Here is a 21678-nt window from a genome sequence, read left to right as displayed (position 1 = left end):
GCATCTTTCCTGGGGCAGCTTTCTCAACAAAAGGGACAATCCTGGGAAAACCTGGGCAGGTGGCAACCAGGGCTGGCTTTACACATGGGCGACATGGGTGGCCGCCCAGGGTGATCATGGTCCGGGGGCACCATGCTCAAGGACAGTGTTTCTCAAACTGGGGGTCCCAACACAAAAGGGGATCACGAGGCTATTGTAGGGGGCTGCTGGTCAGGTGCCCAGCTCTGAAGGCAGTGGCGCTGCCAGCAGCAGCGCAGAAGTAAGGGTGGGATGTCATGGTAAAGCAAGAGGGTGCCAACATACAAGCTCGCCCAAGAAGCCATTTTCCCTAAGGCTGGCCCTGGTGATGTTCTGTTCAGCTTTTGCTGAGATACAAACTAGGGAAAATTGCCCTTCGAATTTTGGCAGCCTGGCAAAATGATGATTAAACACACAAACATTCTAAGGCCAGGTTCGCACCACCACCAAAGCAACAGCAGCTGCACATGGACATGGACCACCTGGGAGCTGCTGGAGAGGCTGGTGGGGTGGGGGGTGGAGAAGAGAGCCGGGGTGGCACATAGGGTGACCAGATGTCCCAATTTTATAGGGACAGCCCCAATATTTGGGACTTTATCTTATATAGGCGCCTATTACTCCCCACCCCATCCCAATTTTTCACACTTGCTGACTGGTCACCCTAGTGGCACATAATCCAGAGGTCCGTGTCCCCCTCTGCTGGCACCACATAGGACAGGAACTCTCCCGGCTCTCAGTTGGTGTTGTGGGGTGGGGAGGAGAGACCGACAGGGCTCTTTTTATAAAGCCCTGTCTTCCCATCCCCCTGGAGGCATCATATGGGCCTGGAGACTCCTAATTCCTGAGGGGAAGTGGTGGAGGGAAGAGACTAAGCCAGGCTGGGCTAGCCCTGCCCCGACCACCCACACCCAACACCTGGATCCAGCACTCCATCCCCTCTCTGGGACAACAGTCATTTCTGGCTGCCAGCTAATATAGTTATTCCCATAGTTCTATTGGTAGCAGTCTGTGCTGCAGAGCTCAAGGCTCAGGCTTCAAATGCTGCTGCTGATGCACGAGGGGGGTGTTGCTACAGCTACATGTAATAGAATTTGTTGTTCCTTTTTTTCCTTTCAAATAAAAAAACTCCAGAAATTATATACTAAACAAACAAAAACCTCACCACTATGTTTAAAGGACGTTCTTTAGCTTGAAAGGCGAGTGCTCAAAAGTTAAAAAATGCTCACGTAACCTTAATTCAGCCCTCTGGTGCATATGCCTTATGAGCCATTCTTTAATTGCATGATCACATATGATTTTTCCACAGGGTTCCCCACCTCATTCTGTGCATGGGTTGGACGCACTTAGAGGCAGAACTAAGGATGCATGGACAATCGTAAATCTGTATTTCCTAACTTTCAAGGGCTTGACTTTGCAACCTAATAACTTTTATATGTACATAGGGTTTATATATATATTTGCTGACCTGAATTTGGGCTAGTGCTTTGAGATCTATGAACTGAAAAAAAATGCTACAGCAGTGCTGAGTATTAACAAAACCCAGCTGTTCCTTGCTGTCGTGCAGTATTGATTGTGCTGCTAAATGCACAGGATATTCAGTGAGTCGCTATTGGTTCTGCGTACCCTTCTTTTAAAATGGAAATGATAGAGGTCCACTCGCACTTGAAGATGCTGAGAGAAAAAAACTCCTGCCCTTCAGAGCAGCTCACAACTCCCTGCCTAGGTGCTCAGTCCTGTGTGGTACTGAGCACTTCCAGTTCCGATGGACTTCAATGGGAGCTGAGGGCTCTCAGCACCCTGACATTGCTCACTGATCTCTAAGCAGTTGTTACAGCAGCAGTTTTTGTTCGGCGGTAGTAAGAAAGATGCCACAGTATTCTAGATCCGAGCTCCCAGGTGCTAGTGATACTACTAGAGTGTGTTGGAAAATGGGGACGGGGTGGGGTATTTCCAGCAGAAAATTTTGCTGGAATATCCAAAACCTAAAAACCAGAAATTGGGGGCGTTTTGATGGGGAGTATTTTGACCAGCCGTAGTGACTAGAGCATTTTGTATCCTTACTCTAGGGTACTGCAGGGTTATTTTCACCCAGCCAAGCCCACAAACGAATACACCTTTCACCCCCCTCCTGAACATAGCTGAGTGTCTTGCCCCCACCCCACCTTCTGAGCTTTACGATGCATAATCCGAGCAGCCCTGCATCTCTGAAGCCCAATTTAATGCTAAGCCACTCGCTGAAGAATCAGACACACCTAGCACGATGAAATCCTGTTCACGGATTAGAGAGGCCGGGCAAAGCAGTCCTAGAAATGGAACTCAGTGGCTGGACTAAATCAATTTGATTCACCTAAAGGGCAAAACCACCACTCAAATCCATAAAGCGGAGAAGGGCAGGAGCTCCCGTTACTATGCACCTAAATGAAGGCTGAGCCGTTCAAAAGTGCAACTTGACCTTTCCTGGCTGAAAGGTCCTAGGCTCTCACTTGGCTCCCTGCTTGCTTCCTTTATTGCCTTTGCGTTCCTGCCCCCCTCTCTTCCGCTCTGGTGGTATTTTTAGGCTCCAGACTGTGACAGAGCTAATGATGCTGCTGAAGAAGGAATCCCTGTTAATGCATAAGCCTTAGCACAGAGCTGATCCAGTGCATATTAATTCCTTGGTGTGCAATCATGATGAGTTAATGCCGAGACCAGTGCTCTTCATTAGGGAGGAAGGGGGCTGGATGAAAGGGAAGCATCTGGATCAGTGTATTTTTAGAGGACTGTTGGGTGTATACTGACCCATTGGGACCTCCCCATGGACTGAAACACTATAGAGAAAAGAGGGTAACTGTGCTGAACACTGTGAAAGAGGAAGGTATGGTCACTACTCTGCCCAGTGGTAGTGACCTTGCAGGTTAGCTTCCTGTCAGAGGAGAAATCACTCTATGTGCCAGCCCTTGAACAGAGGGGGTCACAAACAGCATGCAGGCAATTCCCTCTTTCTGGAATCTCAGCCAAAATTCCAGTGCCTGGCTCCCAGGGAGCAAGTCTAGCCCAAGATTTGACTGTAGTTAGAGAGAATAAGGAAGAAAGTGAACTCCTGTGTTGTTTGCAACAGCTCCACCAGAAAGAAAGTACAACAGGTCACTAACAAGAACACAGCATTTCTTCAGACTGAACAGGGCCCACATGGTAAGAAAAAGAACTTGTAAAACTATGTGCAACAGTGCCCTCTGGTGACTCCCACCAGTACTGTATTTTACTTCCTGACCCCCAGACCGTCGTCTCCTGCTTGGAGATGGCAAACAGTTGCCACTCTGGCATGAGTGAGAAACAGATGGGTTGTTTTTGTGTAAGCCAGACAGCCAGCTAAACCCATAACCTTCACCATTTCCCCAAACCAAATGCCCTTCATACAAGGGAGATGAGGCTCACCTGAGCTCAGAAGAGTTTAAAATGTCTTTCCCCCAAATTCTAACCTTGAGAGAAAGCCCCCTCTTACTATCACTAACTTCAGAGCATGCATTTGGCAGAATAAATCATTTGTGCCTATTGGCACTATGATACCACATGCGATTCAGAGACAAATTCATCCGAGGTACCAAAGCCATGCATAAGCCCAGTCCTTTCTTTCCTAACCCCAGTGACCAGTCTATATTTTGAACCTTTAAGGCTGGACCAAAGAACTGGACTAAGTTAACGATTATCTCCCTCATTTCCCTCAACATGACTAAAATGATACACAATTACCCATACAAGGCATAAGTAAGCGACAGAGAACAACATTTGCCTGTTGGCGTACAAGATTCTGCTCCAAGCCAAACACCTCTCTACCAATTCTCTTTAAAGTGACCAAAGATTTCATCTGAATTTCAAAACAATATATGGGTTTAAAATACCTTCATGATTTGAAAGCACAGAAGTTAGGTATCACAATTTTATCCCAACATCCTTTTCTTATCATATGCACAACATGCCTCTGTTGGCACCTGACCAGGATTCATCACCAAATTTGTCCTCTGGTTGGATCGTTAGCTTCCCTGGCCTGGGCCGGGTACTGATGGGGAGTGCGACGTGAATGCTGATCTATGCCTTAATACAGATCCACGATTGCCCAGATTTTACCCTTGGCCTCATCCAGGACATCACAGATGGATGAACCCAGGCGATATTGACACAGCTAGGTCAGATCTTCCATATTACATACTCAAAACCATAAAAAGAATTGACCCAAGAATTCAAATGACACAAATTGGATTTTTATTACTTTCTTCTGTGATGACACCATCCTCATACCAGCTCTGATGGGCAAAACATATGTCAATCAGTTTCCAGATCTACAACTGAATTGACAACTTTGGACAGAAAAAATAAAGTGCTAACAGGCAGCCGTTGTGCAATCCTAAATAATCTCGAAAGCCTTAAAATGCTGGATCTAAACATGAAATGGGACTTAAAATTCCAGAGTGCCATAGTAGACTCTTAGACAATTAACTTCTGAATGGCTTATCCCACCAATTGCTCACCATGTTAGGGAGAGTTTCATGTGAAAATAACCTCATTCCAGTGTACAACCAATAAAATAAACCAGACTTCCTAAATCTCTGCCAGTGAGATTGCGGACAGATCAATCACCACATACACATTTTACGGGACTTCCCTCAGATACAAAATGTCTGGTCATACATACACAATAGCCTGAAAAATACTCGTCAGGGCATCATTTGTTTAAACCCCGCCCCGCACTTGCTATATATCCTTGGAAACAAACTTCCACTCAAACCCTTCAAAGACACTGAAGAGTGACACCTATTCAAAATATTAACAATAGCTGCTAGGAGACATATCACCACGTTGTGGCTCACAAAAGAGATTTTTACATGAAGATGTGCCTAGACAAAATTCAAGGATTATGAGATCTGGAATAAGCCATCGTCTGAAGCAGATCTTCCCAGGACTAATTCCAGGGCAGCTCCACTTTAGCAGACCCTCTACTTCCAGCAAATAAAAACCAAGCAGACACACAGTCATGGACCCAAACTAAAATACTCAAAACAAAATGATTTCAGCTTCTAGGAAGGATATAATACAGCTGTTCCAAGAATCTTAGGTACCCCTCCTTGCATAATGATGTCACGTCACACCAATTCTGGTCTTCCATCTGATTTATTATTCCCCAAACGCTCTTGCCTACCTGCCGCCTATGCAACAACCGGCGGTTTGTAAATTAACAATCGCAGAGGCAGCTGTGAAAATGAAAAGTAAAGGGGACAGAGGGGAGAAACTAACTGAGCTGATTCAAATCCCAGGATGACGATGGGGGTTTGGTTTGAGTTTGGGAGTGCACACTTGAGTCGCTTACCCAATCTGATTTATTTTAGTCTCTTCAGGGCGGGGACCCACTTTGAGCTAGGTTTGCAATCAAGCAAAGGAGAAGCCCCATGGAAGTGCTTCTGATTATTAATGATAATCAATTAATTAATTAGTGTTGCTGGTCAGCACTCTACAAGGATGGGGAATTTGCTCTCCTCTAACGAGTAGGGAACCTTTGTCAATCCTCATTTGCAGTAAGATTTAGCTGGGGATGTTAGACAAAGGAGATGGGAGGGGTATCTTGGGACTGATTGCCCGATGTGTAGGCACCAGGATGGGTCTGGCAGCACCTGCTTTTCCCCTTGGGCACTGCATCATGCCCCTGGGATCCGGGGAAATCAGGGCTCCTCAGCATGTCTAGCGCAGATGTAATTAAAACCTTCTCTGCCTGCCATGGAGCATATGGGACATGTTAGCAGAGTAATTAAATTTTGTGAAGTGAGTCTTTGTGTTGGGAAGCTGGAGGGTGGGTCCGTGGGAGGCAGGGGGAGCAGTAGTGCTGCCATATGCCCGCCTTTGGGAGGGAACGCGCTGCGATTCACCAGCTTGGGTCCAGGCTCCAAATTGCTCCTTGAACAACAAGCTGAGATAATAATGAAATGGTGGCTCATTTGCATTATTTATTGCTTTTGTACATTGAGAAAAAAGCTGGTCAGAATGCAGAGACAATGCAGAATTGTGGGGGGTGGGGCGGGGGGCGGAGTAGGGAGAAAAGCAAAGCAAGACACAGGGGAGATTTCGGAGCAGAGAAAAAAGTAGCTGGCCAGAGGGGTCTGGGGAGCCCATAGGGCAGGGAACTCATTTGTGCACCTTGAGATAATGCTCAGAGAGATCAAGCCTATTGATCTGATATTAAAAGGGGATTGGGAGAGTCAAGACCTTGGCCTGCTCCCTCTCAAGGACCCCTGGAGTGACTCAGCTACTTTGGCTATCTTTTCTGTTGGAAATGTTAATGGAGCTAATCACCCACCTGCCCTCACTTCCCCACCCCAATTGATTTAAACTATATTTAAAGCAACCAGCTGCACTGACTGAGGACAGGCTGCTGGGACTTTCACTGCCATAGGCCTTATTCTCATGCCCCAGGAAACGAATGGGTGCTGATGTGACTAATTCCCATTGAGTTCCTTGTAACCTGCAGTGGGGGAGCTGGCTAGGAAGAGCTGAGAGTGCTGGCCATCTAACGGCCACTCTGACCTGAGTGAGCTGGTGGTTCTGCAGTACCAGTCAACCTGTGGAACTCCTTGCCAGAGGATGTTGTGAAGGCCAAGACTATAACAGGGTTCAAAAAAGAACTAGATAAGTTCATGGAGGATAGGTCCATCAATGACTATTAGCCAAGATGGGCATGGATGGTGTGCCTAGCCTCTGTTTGCCAGAGGCAGAAGAGTGAGTGGCAGGGGATGTATCATTTGGTGACTGCCTGTTCTGTTCATTCCCTCTGAAGCACCTGGCATTGGCTGCTGTCAGAAGACAGGATACTGGGCTAGATGGACCATTGGTCTGACCCAGTATGGCCGTTCTTATGTTCTTATAACAACCACATTGGGGTCTATGAGGGTAATTCCCCACCTGTACACAGCAGCGCCCTCTGCTGGCCTAATGCTTGGGTATCACTGGCTGATGGCCTTGCTTAATACAGAAGAGTAGTGGTCCTGCCTCATCGCCATCAGAGGACATGGTGACTAATTAGGAGCATGGGCACATGTGAATGCATTTAGGCTTCCCTTATGCCAGGAAGGACAGAGCTCTTGTAATGGTTTTTGCAGGAATGATTCTTTATGGCCCCCCAGGAATGAAGAAAGATACATCTCGGAGTCACTCCTCTTCCACAGAGATCAAGTGCTGGCACTTTTAAATGTAGGACTCACACCCTAAGGCAAAAGGTGTCACAGGTCTTGAAACTCTTAGAAGTGTGAGAGCCTGTCTTGTAGGACAAACTCCTTAGGGTACGTTCGCACTGCAGCTGGAGTAGACATACATACACTAGCTCCACTTGAGTCAGGGCCTTAAAAAGAGCAGTGTAGCTAGGGGTGGCAGCTCGGGCTATCCATCAGAGACCAAACCTGCCCTGACCCCCGGGTATTTACTTGTGCTGCTAGCCTGAGCCACTGCCCACTAGCTTGAGCAGAACTAAAACGTCTGTCTAGCCACACTGGGACGCATGCTCCCAGCTGCAGTAGACGTACCTTTAGCGTTGATGTACTACCCAGCAGGACAATGGCATCGTGTGGCAACAATGTTTCTTTTAAAAGTCCGCAAGCAATAACATGATTCTTCAAGCTCTGCCTGCAGGATCCAGGACTACCCAGTGAATTTGGGGGATGATCCCACAAAATTCAAGCAACCCTCTGCCTTAACCCCCTTTCTGCAAATCCTGCCCCGCGAGATGGGCTGTATATAAGAGAGTGACATTGAAAAGAGGTGACACGGCAACTGACTACAGGATGAACTCTGCCTAGCTTCAGCTGTGCATAACATCAGCCTCAGCGTCCACACGACTCCTTTCCCTGAAACCCTGACTTCTGCTTCAGATCTCCTCCTTACAGCCGAAGGGGTTGTCTGTGACTGACAAAACAAGTCTGCACACAAACAACCCCAATGCTTTCCATTGAAAACATTTTTATTTAAGTACAGAATATCCATGCATTGCTCAACGTCGCAAGAAGTGTGACTGGGAACTTGTCCCTATCCTAGGAAGAGGGTCCATGTGGCTCAAAATTAAAGGTCACATGGTGGAAAGTTCAGAAGGTTTCCAGCTTCCCTTCCCTTCAGTTGTAATTAGAAGTTAGGGCTTGGAGACACCTCATGGGTCATTAAAACTCCCTCATTTGGCATCTGTTCTCCTATGTACAAGCCCCCAAAGGGTTGCCTTTTCTCCTTAGGAATGTTTCCGTCGGTAGCTCCTCCGTGTCCTCTCCTGGCAGCTGCTCCATAATCTAATTGCTCTCAGCAGGAGGAATATTTCCCTTGCATCTCATCTGTTTGGTTTAAGGCCATCACTTCCTGTAACTCACCACTAGTGATAGATGACTTGCGGCTTCAGCGTGGAGAAGGAACCAGCACTTCAGCTGCTTCCCCAAACCTTCGGGCTGCAGCACGCTTGCAAGGGATTCTGATGCAGCTGGGGCTGGGTTCAAATCGTTCCCTGTTTTTACCCTACTTGGCTTGGATGTTAGAAGCTTCATTAAAAAATTGCAGAGTAGCAGCCAAACCCAACTGCGGCTTTTAAGTAGAAAACAACAGCAGCAGCAGCAGAGAGAGAGAGAGAGAGAGAAATATGTAACTAGGTCACCCTGCTCCACATTGCAGCTTCATCCCTAGCACAAAGAGAAGTCATGGTCTTCGCCCTCCTCTCACTGCTCCCATTCAGTAACTTGATGGGGTTTCTATCGGCTTTGAGCTAGCAGCCCACAGATCAAGGCTTGCTTTTTTTCTTTTTTTTTTTTAACCTGAGCTTTTGCTTAAGACTCTCTGTGTCTCTTTCAACCAATATTCAGAGGCTAAGAGTGGAGAAACCCTTCTGCAGTGTTTAATTGCGAACGTTCCTTCCCTATAAAGATCTCATAAAGCGGGTCTGGCTCAGTGCTTAGCGCTTTGCACTCCTGCTTGAGAGGCCAAGGATCCGGTATTTGGTGCCAGTCTTTCATTCCCTGGTCCCTCAAGGGATTTTTAATTACATTGTGACTGGGAGCCTCAGACTGTTCACAGTGGGGGGCTAAAGTCTGTTGCCATTAGGTGTCTAGTGCAAATGTGGCCTGGATTGGTTGTGACGTTTCAACCATTTGGCGGTTTCTGTGGAATAAGTTGTTGGTCTCAGTCCATTTCCTACAGGGCTGCTGTGTCCATATCGCCCAACTCCCGCAGCACAGTTAGCATGACCTGACCCCTCTGCTTGTTGGCCTCCTCTGCAGAGAAGCCAAGGATTGAATGGGCCATGGAGAATGACCTTTATTCTCACCCCTAAAGGCTGTTCCTGGAGGTCAGGGCATTATGCAGACAGCTGGGGAGCAGCATGTTAGCACCAGGCACTTGTGCTGCACCCATTTGGTGGTATAAACAATGGATTTCAGCCCCCAGCATCTTTTGGCTGCAATAAATACGTTCACCTTCAGTGGGAAGGAAAAAGCAATCGATGCCGAGACGTCTGATAGAAACATCCCTTCCCCCACACCCAAGTGTCCCAAAGGCCACTAAGTTCCTTTACCCTTGGCCCCCTTTCCTCCCATATGCCCCTGCAGGTTCAACAGGCTGAGCCAAACACAGTCCAGCCTGCCTGCCTCTTGCTCTTTTTTGTAAGGCAATTTTACCTTCCCTCTTTGACATGTCCCCACCTGCACTGTGCCCGTGGCCTTCTTCAGACCACGCCTCCCGCAAGATGGTTCAGTCACCTCCCCACTATGCTATTCCCCATTGGCTCCTGACTGCCCCTCCGTTCCCACCGTGCCTTCCCTCTGCTGTATCGCTCGGATCTGAAAGTGGGTAAGACGGGCATTTGCCCAATGAGGCCACCTTAATTGGCTTTCAGCGTGCTGCCTCTCCAATGTCATTAATGATACCAGGATGCAAGTAAATAGAGATGGGGCCTTTGGGCCATTTGTGAGTAGCACCCTAATTATGGCGAGGTCTTGGATTACTCAGGGCCAGATTCTGCCCATCCTGGCTCATGTCAAGCAGTATCTTACCCACTGCAATCAATAGGATTGATGCCAGGAGTCGGATGCTACTCAGCATGAGTCTCTGTGACAGGATCTGTCCCTGAGCCATTTTACTTTGGTCCTTGCACAGGTGCGGAGAAGCTGGATTCTTGCTGGATTGGAACCATCTCTTAGGATTAAGGGCAATGAGGTCTGGGTGATGAGATGATTTGAAAGAAGGGCTTAGATAGTCATAGATCAATGTATATAAACAACTCAGAAAACTTTTTTTAAAAGGATCTTTTGGAATTCGGGAGCCCATGTTATTTAGAAACCAGGGGGTGGGGGGGAGTGAGGAAACAGAGAAGAGCATTGGCAGGAAATAATCCAGGTTTATCAGCCCAACTCTCCAGCGGTGCTGGAGACAAGAAAATGATGCCTTTTTATTAGCCTTATTGTCTTTAATTAAAGCATTCAGCAGACCTCTCCAATCATGGACTGCAAGTGAGGTTGGCATCGTTTGTAATAACACAATACAGGGTTCAATTAAGTTGTGCTTTTGCAGTTTTTCGGCTCCAGTTTAAACAAGCTAGCGATATACACAGAATGATTACCTTACCAAGCCGGGTAAGCGAGGTGGGTGGAGGGTGTTGGGATGACAAGTCACTCAACTGATACTATAAAATTGCTCCGTTTCCCTGCATCAACTCATACACTCAGACAGCTTGTATATTGCATCTGTCACTGTCATCTATATGGGCTGGGTTTTAATTTGTCAATTTCACTTCATCTATTCAGAGTGGTCCAAGGAGAGCTGCCCTACAGCCTGCCTGTTTTGCTTGCTGTACCCACTTTTATATGATTATTATTGCCAGGGGTGAAAGTAACTTAAAGGATTTACCGGTACGCCAGAGTCCTGAGTGGGTGTGGCCTCAACTGGAAGAGGCGTGGCCTCAACTGGAAGAGGTGGGGCCTTTCAAGATTAGGGTAGTGGCGGCAGGGCTCCGGTTGTGATTTAAAGGGCCCGGGGCACCAGCCGCTGCAGGGAGCCTTGGGTCCTTTAAGTCACCTCCAGAGCCCTGCCACTGCTGGGGTAGCGGTGGCAGGGCTTGGGCGGCGCTTTAAAGGGCCTGGGGCTCCCCACAGTGGCTGGAGCCCTGGGCCCTTTAAATCACTGCCAGAGAAGCCGGTCCGGTCCGGCATGCTGGCTTACTGTACTGGCTTACTTTCACCTCTGATTATTGCACACAAATTGGAAACAGATTAATTTAACCTAACGTTTTTCTTTTTAAAAAGTATTTTTGGTGGCTGTGCTATTTCAAAAACCAGAAGAATCAGAGAGAAAAAGTCAAAGATTATTGGGCCCACTCAGAAACATATGAGCAGAAAGACTCTGGGTGAGTGACAAGTATTTGATCTTTGCTCCCCGCTTCTCTCCATACTCTTTCGAATTATTGGTCATTAAGTGCCCTGCAGTTGTGCTCTCGCTTTTGCACAGAGAGAGAGAAACAGAAGAAAGACCCATGTGGCTAACACTTAACTTTATCGTTGCCATTAAGTAATGCTAAATTAGAATGAAACTGCTCCGGTAATACAGATGACAGCTATATGAAGACCAAATGAATTCCCTATGATCAGTACTGTAAAAATGAACACACTGGCAGAATTCCTGATGACAGAATACTTACTGTCTGTATAACTCATACACACAGAGATGAAAGTCATGGTAAATCTGGCCCATGCTTTTTGTGGGCCTTTAAAAAAGGAAGTTGAGGCATTTAATGTTTAAGATTAGATTCTGATTTCACAGACACTGGTGTACGTCTGCAATAACTCCACCCAAGACAGGCAGCAGATGGGGAGCTGGAAGCCTGAGAGTGTGTGCCCTTGTTGGACAACTGGGGGGGGGGGGGAATATAGGTGCAATCACCCTGAATTGTGACACCTCCTCTTGTGGTAACTAAGACATCTCATGCTGGCTCTTTCTGCGGAACAGGGCTGCTAACCCGCATATGCAGGGTGAATGACAGGTTGGGATAATTGCATTCTGCCTGCTTACTTTCCGTTTACAGCTTTCCATGGCTACCGTATTTTTCCCTTCCTGACCTAATCCGTTGCACAGTGTGGTTGTGCACTATTAAACAGCTGCTCTATGCCACCCCAGAGAGAGAGAGAGAGAGAGAGAGACAGCTTCATTGCAGTGGTGGATAAAAGCATGGCTGTCCTTAGGCATACACAGCATACGCGGCTGCGTAGGGCACCAGAAAATTTGAGGCACCCCCCGGGACCAGGGACAGCCTTTTTGGGGTGGGCAGCCGGGGTGGGTGCTCCATGTGTGCCGCAGCCAAGTGGCTGCAGCGCAGGTTCCTCTCCGGCCTAGCCCCTCCCCCTGGGTGCTCTCGCCGGCGGGCCCAGGGCTGCCTTCTCCCTGCCCTCTCCCCGCTGCCCACTTGCTCCTCTCGGCCAGCCGGCCGCCAGCTCTGAGGGATCCTGCCAGTGACTGGGGTGGAGAGAAGCTCTCAGCCTCTGTGGCTCCCCACTCCGGCCCCACCTCCTCCCCCCCAAGGGCTTGTACCACTTGGTGGTGTGAGGTGGCGGGGGGTGGAGGGGAGGCTTGGCAGCAGGCCTGGGGGTTTCTGGTTGCTAAGCCTCTGCATGCCCCAGTCAGCCGGGCTCCCCCATGGCGTGCCTCCTGCCTCCTCCCTGCGCTCTCGGGCTCCTGGCAGGCCTGGGGCAGGGCTGGTGGGAGGGTGCTGCGCATACCCCGCCACCCCCGCCCTGTGCACCTGCCCCGGACCCAGCATTATTCGATGGCGGAGGCCAGGGAGCATGGGGTTCCCGGACCATGCTGCGCAGGAGGCCGCACCAGCACCCAGTGGACAGACACCCTGACCAGTGAGTGCCCCTTGTTCCAGGTAAGCCCCCTTGGGCCAGGCCCCATGGAGCAACTGGAGACCCAATTCCTCCTGCCCCATCCCCCGCCCCCCACCAGCACCCCTGGGGTAGACCCAGTTCCCCCTGCCCCATCCCCCTCCCCCCCAGAACCCCCGGGGTAGACCCAGTTCCCCCTGCCCCACCCCCACCACCAGTAGGGCGGCTTGGTATCCTTTGCTGTCTCGTCCCTCCCTGCCCCCGCCCTGGGCTGCTGCAGTATCTGCTCCCTAGGAAGCTTGGTGTGTGTCTGCCATGTGGTGGGGGGACGTAGTCCATCAGCATTATAGTGTGCTTAATTTGTTTCAACTGGTTTTAATAAAGTGCATGCGGCAAGTTTTCCAATACCGTAAGCTTATGTTTGTGTTGCTAAGAGCAATTTGGGCATAGGGGCACCAGTTTAATACTCCGTCGGGCCCCATAAATCCTTAGGACGCCCTTGGATAAAAGTGCCGCTGGGTAGAGCTTGTATAACTGTTTATGAATCCCTTTGAGATAACATATAGAAATGCAATTTGGAGACAAAGGGTGTTCTCCCGGGGATAAAACCTTTTAAATTGGAGCAGATTTAGGTTGCAACCTGCCCGACACCGGCCCTTTAACAAACAAGGAAAAAGTGAAGTGTCAGATTGCAGTCACAACGGCTGGTTGTTTAGCGCTTGGACCTCATCTACCATCACAATCAAGCACATTATTACTGACCCAACAAGCTGCACTCCTGGTTTCGACCTGCCACGCAGACTTGGGACCACATTGAACTGCATCCCAACAAACCCTGGAAGATGCACAAGTAGCAAATCAAAGACTCCCCTTTGTGGGACTGTGGTGAGCACATCTAAATCATCGAACACGTCATAACGCAGCACCCCAAATATAGTTTCAAAGGTGAACTGGATACCCACAATGTCATAGAGGAGCCTTGAAATGGCTTATGGACCTATACCAGCATCTACAGACTGTTGCTCTGCAGATGTCATATATGTGTGAGAGAGCATTTCACTCTCGTTGTGGAGCATTCCATCCTGCTAATTCTAACAGGGGTATTGGTTTATTGTTTCGCTTATAGCAGCAGAATTGAGTTCTAGTCAAATGGGTTTTATAATTCAACAGCCAATAATTTATAATAAATTAACAGGGCAGATCCAGCCCTGTGCTAAGTTCTGCCTGACATGCTAGCAGTAGGAGAGGGGTGACTGCAGCACTCCAGGCTGCAATTATTCCTAGTGATATAACAGCTCCTTAGGGGCCGTTGAAAACTGGTGCATATTAGAGTAGCCTTGAGGTGGCTCTAATATACATTAGGAGCTGGACTAGCATCTGGCAGCTTTAAGTGAGATGTAGCCATATTGTACAGCCACCTCTGCCCGCACCCTTGAATCATGCATTGAGCAGAACTTGTCCAGACATGACATCTGACCTGCTATGATTATGGAGGATGGCCCTTCTGTTTAGATCAGGGGTCTCAAACTCAAATGACCCCGAGGGCCGCATGAGGACTAGTGCATTGGCCCGAGGGCCGCATCACTGACACGCCCCCTTGCTGCCCCTGGCCCCGCCCCTGCCCTGTCTCTTCTCCACCTCCTCCCCTAAGCGCGCGCAGTTTTAATAAATATATACACTCAGTAATGCACCTCACTCAAAGGACAAAACACGCACTTAGATTTACTGCCTAAGGCTCTGGGAGGGAGTTTGGGTGGGGGAGGGGGTCTGGAGTACAGGCCCTGGGCTGGAGTTTGGGTGGGGGAGGGGGTCTGGAGTGCAGGCTCTGTGCTCGGTGCAGGCTCCAGGCTGTGGCAGGGAGTGGGGGTGCAGGCTTTGGGACGGAGTTTGGGGATAGGAGGGGGTGCAGGGGTGAGGGCTGTGGGGCTGAGGGTGAGGGGTTTGAGGCATTGGAGAGGCTCGGGGCATTGGAGAGTCTCAGGACTAGGGCAGAAGGGCAGGGGAAGGGCAGCGTGCCCTGGCCTAGTGCAGGGGGGTGCTAGGACCCTGCAGCAGCAGGTGATGCCGGAAGCCGGCATAGCGGAGGAGTGGAGTCAGCGTGAGCTCCCGGGCGGTGAGGGGGCAGCAAGTGGGGGCCGGGAGACACTGGGGGGAGGCGCGTGGGGGCGGCAGGTGGGGCCAGGGGAGAAACCCGGCCCCAAACATTGGGGAGCAGCACGCGGGGAGCTTAGGCACAGAAAATAACTCAGGGAGGGGGGTGGGGGTGAGGGGAGTTTGGCGGCGACAGGAAGTAACTGGGGGAGCTCCGCGGGCCGCAGGGAAGAGCTCCGAGGGCCGCATGCGGCCCGCGGGCCGCATGTTTGAGACCCCTGGTTTAGATACAGGCTGTAATGTGTTTAGCATGGCTTTGCTATTATTGCACTCTTACTGCTGCTGAAACAATATTTTTGCCTATTGAAATGCAGTTATGGCCTGGAACGTGATACGGGAAGAATGGCTTATCAGTGCTCCATAGCTATTCACTGGAATTGTCCATACCAAGACCTGAGAATGCTCCCACTGAAGCCTACAAGAGTTTTACCATCAACTTCAAAGGGAATAGCAAGCAATTCATCTGCTGCCACCGGCACACAAGGCAGGTTAGAATACAGCTGCTACTTCCATAGCGAACTTGGCTTCGAAATCCTGACAATCGTAAATGTAGTTTTGCTACATGGGACATTTAAAAATAGACTAGACAAAATACTAGAACTCATATTGTAGGGAACAATCCTGCCCTGGAAGGAGAAATTGACTAATTGAACCTAACAGGGCTTTTCCGTCTCAAATTTGTGTGAATCTATGATTGTTGGCAGCAAGCTAAGCACGTCTGAGCCAGAGGAGACACAGGGAGAAGATAAAAAGCAGTTAAAAGTGCCAGCATCATAATTTTTCAATCCAAAAGGAACTTCTGTTTTTTCATTGACTGTAGGTACCTAAAAGATTTTGCAGACTCCAGTGTGATACAATTTCTCAGTTGGAAGAATGCAAATGTACTAGTGGGGGGCTATCCTCCCAGCCTCCCAATCAGGAAAAGGAGGCGGAGTGCACAGTGCTGAGGAAAACTGCACAGTGACACTAAAGTAAGACTCCCAAAGAAGGGGGGGTTAAGACAAAGAGAGAGAGAGAGGGTGATAGTCAGTGATGAGCTGCCAAAATCTTAACAACCGGTTCCCTATAAAAAGTTCTGATTTAAGGGATGTGCCACAGTATGTATTTTCTGTACCAATAGGGTTACCATACGTCCGTCTTTTCCTGGATGGCGATATAAGAACCAAAAAGCCTGACATGTCTGGGAAAATACGGATGTATGTTAACCCCACCTAAAGTTCTTTTTTAAAAAGATGGGTCTGAACTAGAAATGAGCTCCGTTTTACATGTGTGGGTCCCTGCCACTCCCTGGGGGTGTGCTAGGGTGACCAGATGTCCCGATTTTATAGGGACAGTCGCGATTTTTGGGTCTTTTTCTTATATAGGCACCAGTGGACGTGGGTCCGGCTGCAGACAGGGGTGTGGGGCAGGGCTAGCTGGAGACAGGGGATGCGGGGTTGGCTGGGGGCAGGGCAGGGGGTGCGGAGCTGGCTGGAGACAGGAGGGTGCAGGTTTGGCTGGAGACAGGGATGTGTGGGGCTGGCTGGCTTTGGGCAGGACCACAGGGGGTGTGTGTCAGGGGTTGGCTGGAGACAGGGCAGGGGGCGTGGCAGGGGCTGGCTGCAGGCAGGGCACGGGGTGTGGCAGGGGCTGGCTGCAGGCGGGGGTGCGTGGCTGGCTGCGGGCAGGGCAGGGGGCGCGGCAGGGGCTGGCTGCGGGCAGGGCAGGGGGTGCGGCAGGGGCTGGCTGCAGGCAGGGGGTGCATGGCTGGATGCAGGCAGGGTAGCGGGCGCGGCAGGGGCTGGCTGCGGGCAGGGCAGGGGGTGCGGCAGGGGCTGGCTGCGGGCAGGGGATGCGGGGCTGGCTGCGGGCAGGGCAGGGGGTGCGGGGCTGGCTGGAGACAGGGGCTGGCTGCGGGCAGGGTGGCGGGTGCTCACGGGTAGAGCGGCTCGGAGCAGCCCGAGCAGCAGGACGCAGCCCAGGCCCAGCAGAGCAGCCGGGGACCCACCAGGCAGCAGTGGGAGCCCCAGGGCCAGGGGAGCAACAGCAGCAACAGGGCTTGTGCCCATGGCCAGGCGGTGGCCCACATGGCTCCCACAGTGCAGCGCCCCCGGCGGCTGGAGGAGGAATTACATCACTTCCCGGCCGGAGCCCATCAAAGCCTCAGCGCCGCCTCACAAGGAAGCGGGTTAACAAGTGGTTCTAAAACTGCTTCAAAATTTAAAAAATGGTTCGGTGCGAACCGGCTCCAGCTCACCACTGGTGATAGTCAAATGGACCCTAAAATCAAAAGGGAGGAAATTAAAATCTTTAGACTGGGTATGGAGACTGCTTAAACATCACATATAGACCAACCCCGGACCTACCTTTCCCACGTAATATAGATAAGGCAGTGCCTGAGACTGAGGTGCTTCCAAGGGAGCTGCTGAAACAAATAAATACATTAAAATTCAACAAGTCAGAGGCACAGGATGGTGTATCGTCAAAATTTCTGAAAGGGTTTAGGAATGAAGTGACTGAGCTGCTAACAAAAAAATACAGTTTCCTTAAAATGACGTGCCACACTGGAGGACTGGTGTATTAGCAAATGTTATAGCCATCTTTAGAAAAGACACTCAGTGTGACTGGGAATTACAGACCAGTGAACTTTATTTCAGTATCAGAAAAATTTGCTGAAACACTAATGTAAAATAGTTAACTGATGAGAGATGATAGGTTTCTGTAAAGGAAACTCATGCCTCTCTAATCTATTAGAACTCTTTGAGTGTATCGACATAACAGTGGATAGAGGAAAATTGGCTGATATAATTGATTTGCATTTTCAGAAAGCCTTTGACAAAGACCCGAATAAGAGGCTATTAAGGAGTCATGGGGTGAGAGGTAAAGTTCTGTCATGAGTTAGAAGCTGGCTAAGAGACAGGAAACCAAGGGCAGGAATAAATGGTCAGTTTTTAATGCATAACAGGTTAAAAGGGGAGTCCCACAAGGATTGATAGTAGGACCTGGCTTGCTTTCATATATGAGCTGGAAGAAGCAGTAAGCAATGAGGTGGCAAAATTTGCAGATGACACAATTTTTTTTTCAGTTACTCAAGGCTCGAGAGCAGTGCGAGAAGCTTCAGAGGGAGCTAACCGAGAGGAGAAGATGAGTCCGTCTCACCTCTGGCCATGATCTGCAGCAAAGCTGCCACTCTGATGTCCCAGGTGGCTACAGATTCGCTACTGCCTGGCATTTGTTATCAGAGTGTGGTAGGGTCCAGTGGCTGCAGCCAGGGGCCTAGGAATCAAGAGACCTGAGTTCTGCACCTGGCCCTGACACTGATTCACTCTGTGACCTTGGCAAAATTGTTTCACCTCTGTGTGCATCAGTTTCCCAAGCTAGCATAGGGATGATGCTACTCACCCACCTTTGTAAAGTGCTTTAAAATCCTGTGGTGAAAAGTATCAAAAAAGCACAAAGTATTATAATATTCTTGGCACTAATAAACACATAAGAGTCTGTTCACCCTGGCAGCATGTGCCCAGGGTATGGAGAAGCAGGGGCTATCTGCGCTGCTCACCCCCACTAGTAGCATTATGCATATAAAATTCCCCGTCTTTCAATGGGTGATCCACATCTTTCAATAGAAATAAAGGGTAACAATCCATCTCTTGCTGTCTCACATCATCTGCAATAACTGCTCAGTGGTCCCCTCACTCAAAATACTCCAGCATGGTGCCTTGTGGTTGCCTAAGAAAAGTAGTGGCACCTGCCCACTGCTCGTCTAACCACTCAGATAATGCACTGAAGTGGACTCAATTCAAACCTGAGTGTTTCATTAGCTAGGTTTTCAACCTGGGAGGAGACGCTAGGACTGCATTGACTTTACTGTGAAATTAAAGCCGTTAAAGTAGGTAACAGCTAGACATCTGGGTGCAGCCATGCGATCAGGGGGTTTGTCTCTATTTGCGGACGAGCCATGAGTGTTTCCATTTCACTCAATTTGTGCTCCTTGTTTAGTTAGTTAGCCAGAGAAGGCAATCTGCCTCTTATAGCCATGCAAATGGCAAAGCAGAAAGAGCACTGAGAATGCTTTTATTAAACACTTAGAATCATTCTTGCAGGGTGTCCATTTTCATAGAGGTGGAACCGGTGTATGTAAGTTTGGGGAGGGAGGTAAAGGGGAACAGGTCCTGCCTTCCCAAGGTTTTTCTGTGTTGGAACATCTATCTCCCCCACCAGTAAAGATGCCAGGACTAATGTCTGTCCCCACTCCTGGCCCCCACAACTTTTCGCATATATGATTGCATCACTCCACGAGAGTCTTAGCAGACTGTGTCCAGTCTCGCTTTATAAATATACCCATGTGTCTTTAGCTGTCATGTCGCTGCATCTGGCTGGGGATTGTGAATCCACCAATATATCTTTTCTTTCTCAGCACAGGACAGACTGATGGAGCAGAAATGGGACTGTGTTTCAGTTGTAGTGTTAGAGAAAGACGGCATTATTGCTGCCCTGCAGATCGATGTCCTCTATATAGCCACCAGTGAGTACAGACTGGACAGAGTGGCAGACCTCCCCTCTGCCCGTCACATAGAGGGGCTGAAGTTGCATTTTGGCCTAAAGGCAGGATATCCTGCAATCTTGTCTTGTTCCCAACACCCCTAGTGCTCTCATGTATTACATTTAATCACTCCTGCTCTAATCCACGAGCATTCGATGCCACGGTTGCTGATAGGGGACAGAACAGAGCGTCAGCCCCAATGAGTCATTCGTTCTCTGATTAAACTGCCAACAAGATGCTAAGTAGCATCAGTTGTGCTAGTGGGTTTGTGCTGTGGGCACCGGTTCAATAGAAAAAGGCCTGAGACCCTGCAACTTATTTCACATAGGCATCAAACAGCCATCTGCTTCAAACAGCTATTGGTCACTACCAACCAGTGCTGAATGGCACTAAAACACTCCAACCATAGCTCGTTATTAAGCCCACAGGCTAACCAGTCTGCCCTTCACGGCACACCTCAGCTGTCAGTGTCTTACACAATACAATTTGGATCTATGATTTTCTGGTCTGGATCTTCTAATTTCCATGCCAGGGATATAAAACTCAGAGTCCCGGCCTAGAGCCCTTTTTGAAATTAAACAGTGCTCAATCCTAAAAGGCGGTTGGGTTTTCCTCAACAGCCGCCAGCTCATTTCTTTGCCAGGCGGCTCTAAGCACCCTCCGACTGTAAACAGAAAAGCAAACAACAAGATTCTCCTCATTGATTTTATAAAATGGAATATAGTTTCTGATCATAGTTTACAGAAGAACATGACCAACAAGGGCCCTGCCACAAGGGCCTGATCCAAAGCCCTTTGCTATCAATAGAAAGACCCTTATTGATGTCAATAGGATTTTCATCAGACTCGAAGTGTATAATTGGAGGATACTTTCATACAGCAAAATCCTGAGGAATGCTGAGCATCCACATCTGTTGACTTCAGTGACACACACACACACACATACACTAATATATCTATACACACATGCAGACACTCAATATAGACACGTCATGCACACACACGTACACAATGATATATTATAATTATTTATTTGTGTTACCATTGCACCTAGGAGCCACAGTCATGGACCAAGATCCTATTGTGCTAGGAATTGTACAAATGTAGAACAAAAGATGATATGCATGCGCACACATATACAGAATTACACACACACACACACACACACACACAGAGTCTTTTGGATCATAATTCTACTTGGCTGTTATGAATGCACTAAACGCTAATAAACTGGTCATTTTGGAGCCTGAGGGAGCTAACAGCACCTACTTTATGCTGCATTCAGCTGCTAATTAGAAGTTTTTAGGACATGCAATTTGAGGTGTTACCAATTAGCTCAATTATAGACCAAGACCAAAGCTGTTATTTGCTTTGTCATAGCAATAGAAAGCCAAATAAACAAATAGTTGTGCCTCTCCACCATCTCCCCTGTGCTTTAGCACAGCTGTGAGACAAAATAATAATAATTTCATTGTCTACTTTCCAAAACTCCACATTTACAGCAGATCGTTAAAAAAAGAATTAACACATGGTTTATTTTGTCTAATTATTCTAAAATCGGGCCGTAAATCCCAGAAGAAACATAACTTATTTTTTAAAATTATGAGTCAATGACCCCAGTATGTGAAGGAGTTGTTTGTTTGTTTCTTTGTCATTTAAGGTTGGGAATTTCCAAGAAGTCTCAGGGAGTTAGGCACTCAGCTCCCACTGGATTTCAGTGGAATTGGGTGCCTAATTCCCCTTAGCTCATTTGAAACACTGGGCTAAGTGTTTGGGGTGAGTGACATAATGGCCATGCTACAGCAGCCCAATCTCCTTGTTTTGACCCATACCTCTTTGGCATTAAATAATGCAAACTCCAAGCCAGCCTTCCTTTCACTTGTGATTTCAGATGCCTGCACTCTTCCCTCCTCAGCTCTATCTGCTTGGATTTCCTCCGAACCTCTGACATCCTGTGACTGCTCCTTGGCCTTGGTGAGCAAGCAATCTGGTTAGCTGGAGGCTCTCACCGCTGGATCGCTGGACCTGGAGTGCTCCATATAGCTTGGAAAGACTGCATATTGCCCCAGTTTTGGTGATCAGGCCACCACTGGCTGCCTTATTGTATTGGCTCAGTACTACCCCTGGT

General features: G+C 48.8%; 1 long non-coding RNA gene across 1 annotated transcript; it reads left to right on the top strand.

The window, feature by feature from the left end:
- The first annotated feature begins 13644 nt into the window (after nt 1-13644).
- Nucleotides 13645-19538, top strand: LOC123373614. The gene is made up of 4 exons (XR_006580784.1): nt 13645-13763; nt 15344-15517; nt 18094-18211; nt 19431-19538. It is a non-coding gene; the product is annotated as an uncharacterized LOC123373614 (long non-coding RNA).
- Nucleotides 19539-21678: the final 2140 nt, after the last annotated feature.

The sequence above is a fragment of the Mauremys mutica genome, chromosome 7 (assembly GCF_020497125.1).
Source record: "Mauremys mutica isolate MM-2020 ecotype Southern chromosome 7, ASM2049712v1, whole genome shotgun sequence".
NCBI classification, from domain to species: Eukaryota; Metazoa; Chordata; order Testudines; family Geoemydidae; genus Mauremys; species Mauremys mutica.
The sequence above is the reverse complement of the archived record's forward strand: the minus strand, read 5'-3'. Positions and strand labels throughout refer to the sequence as shown.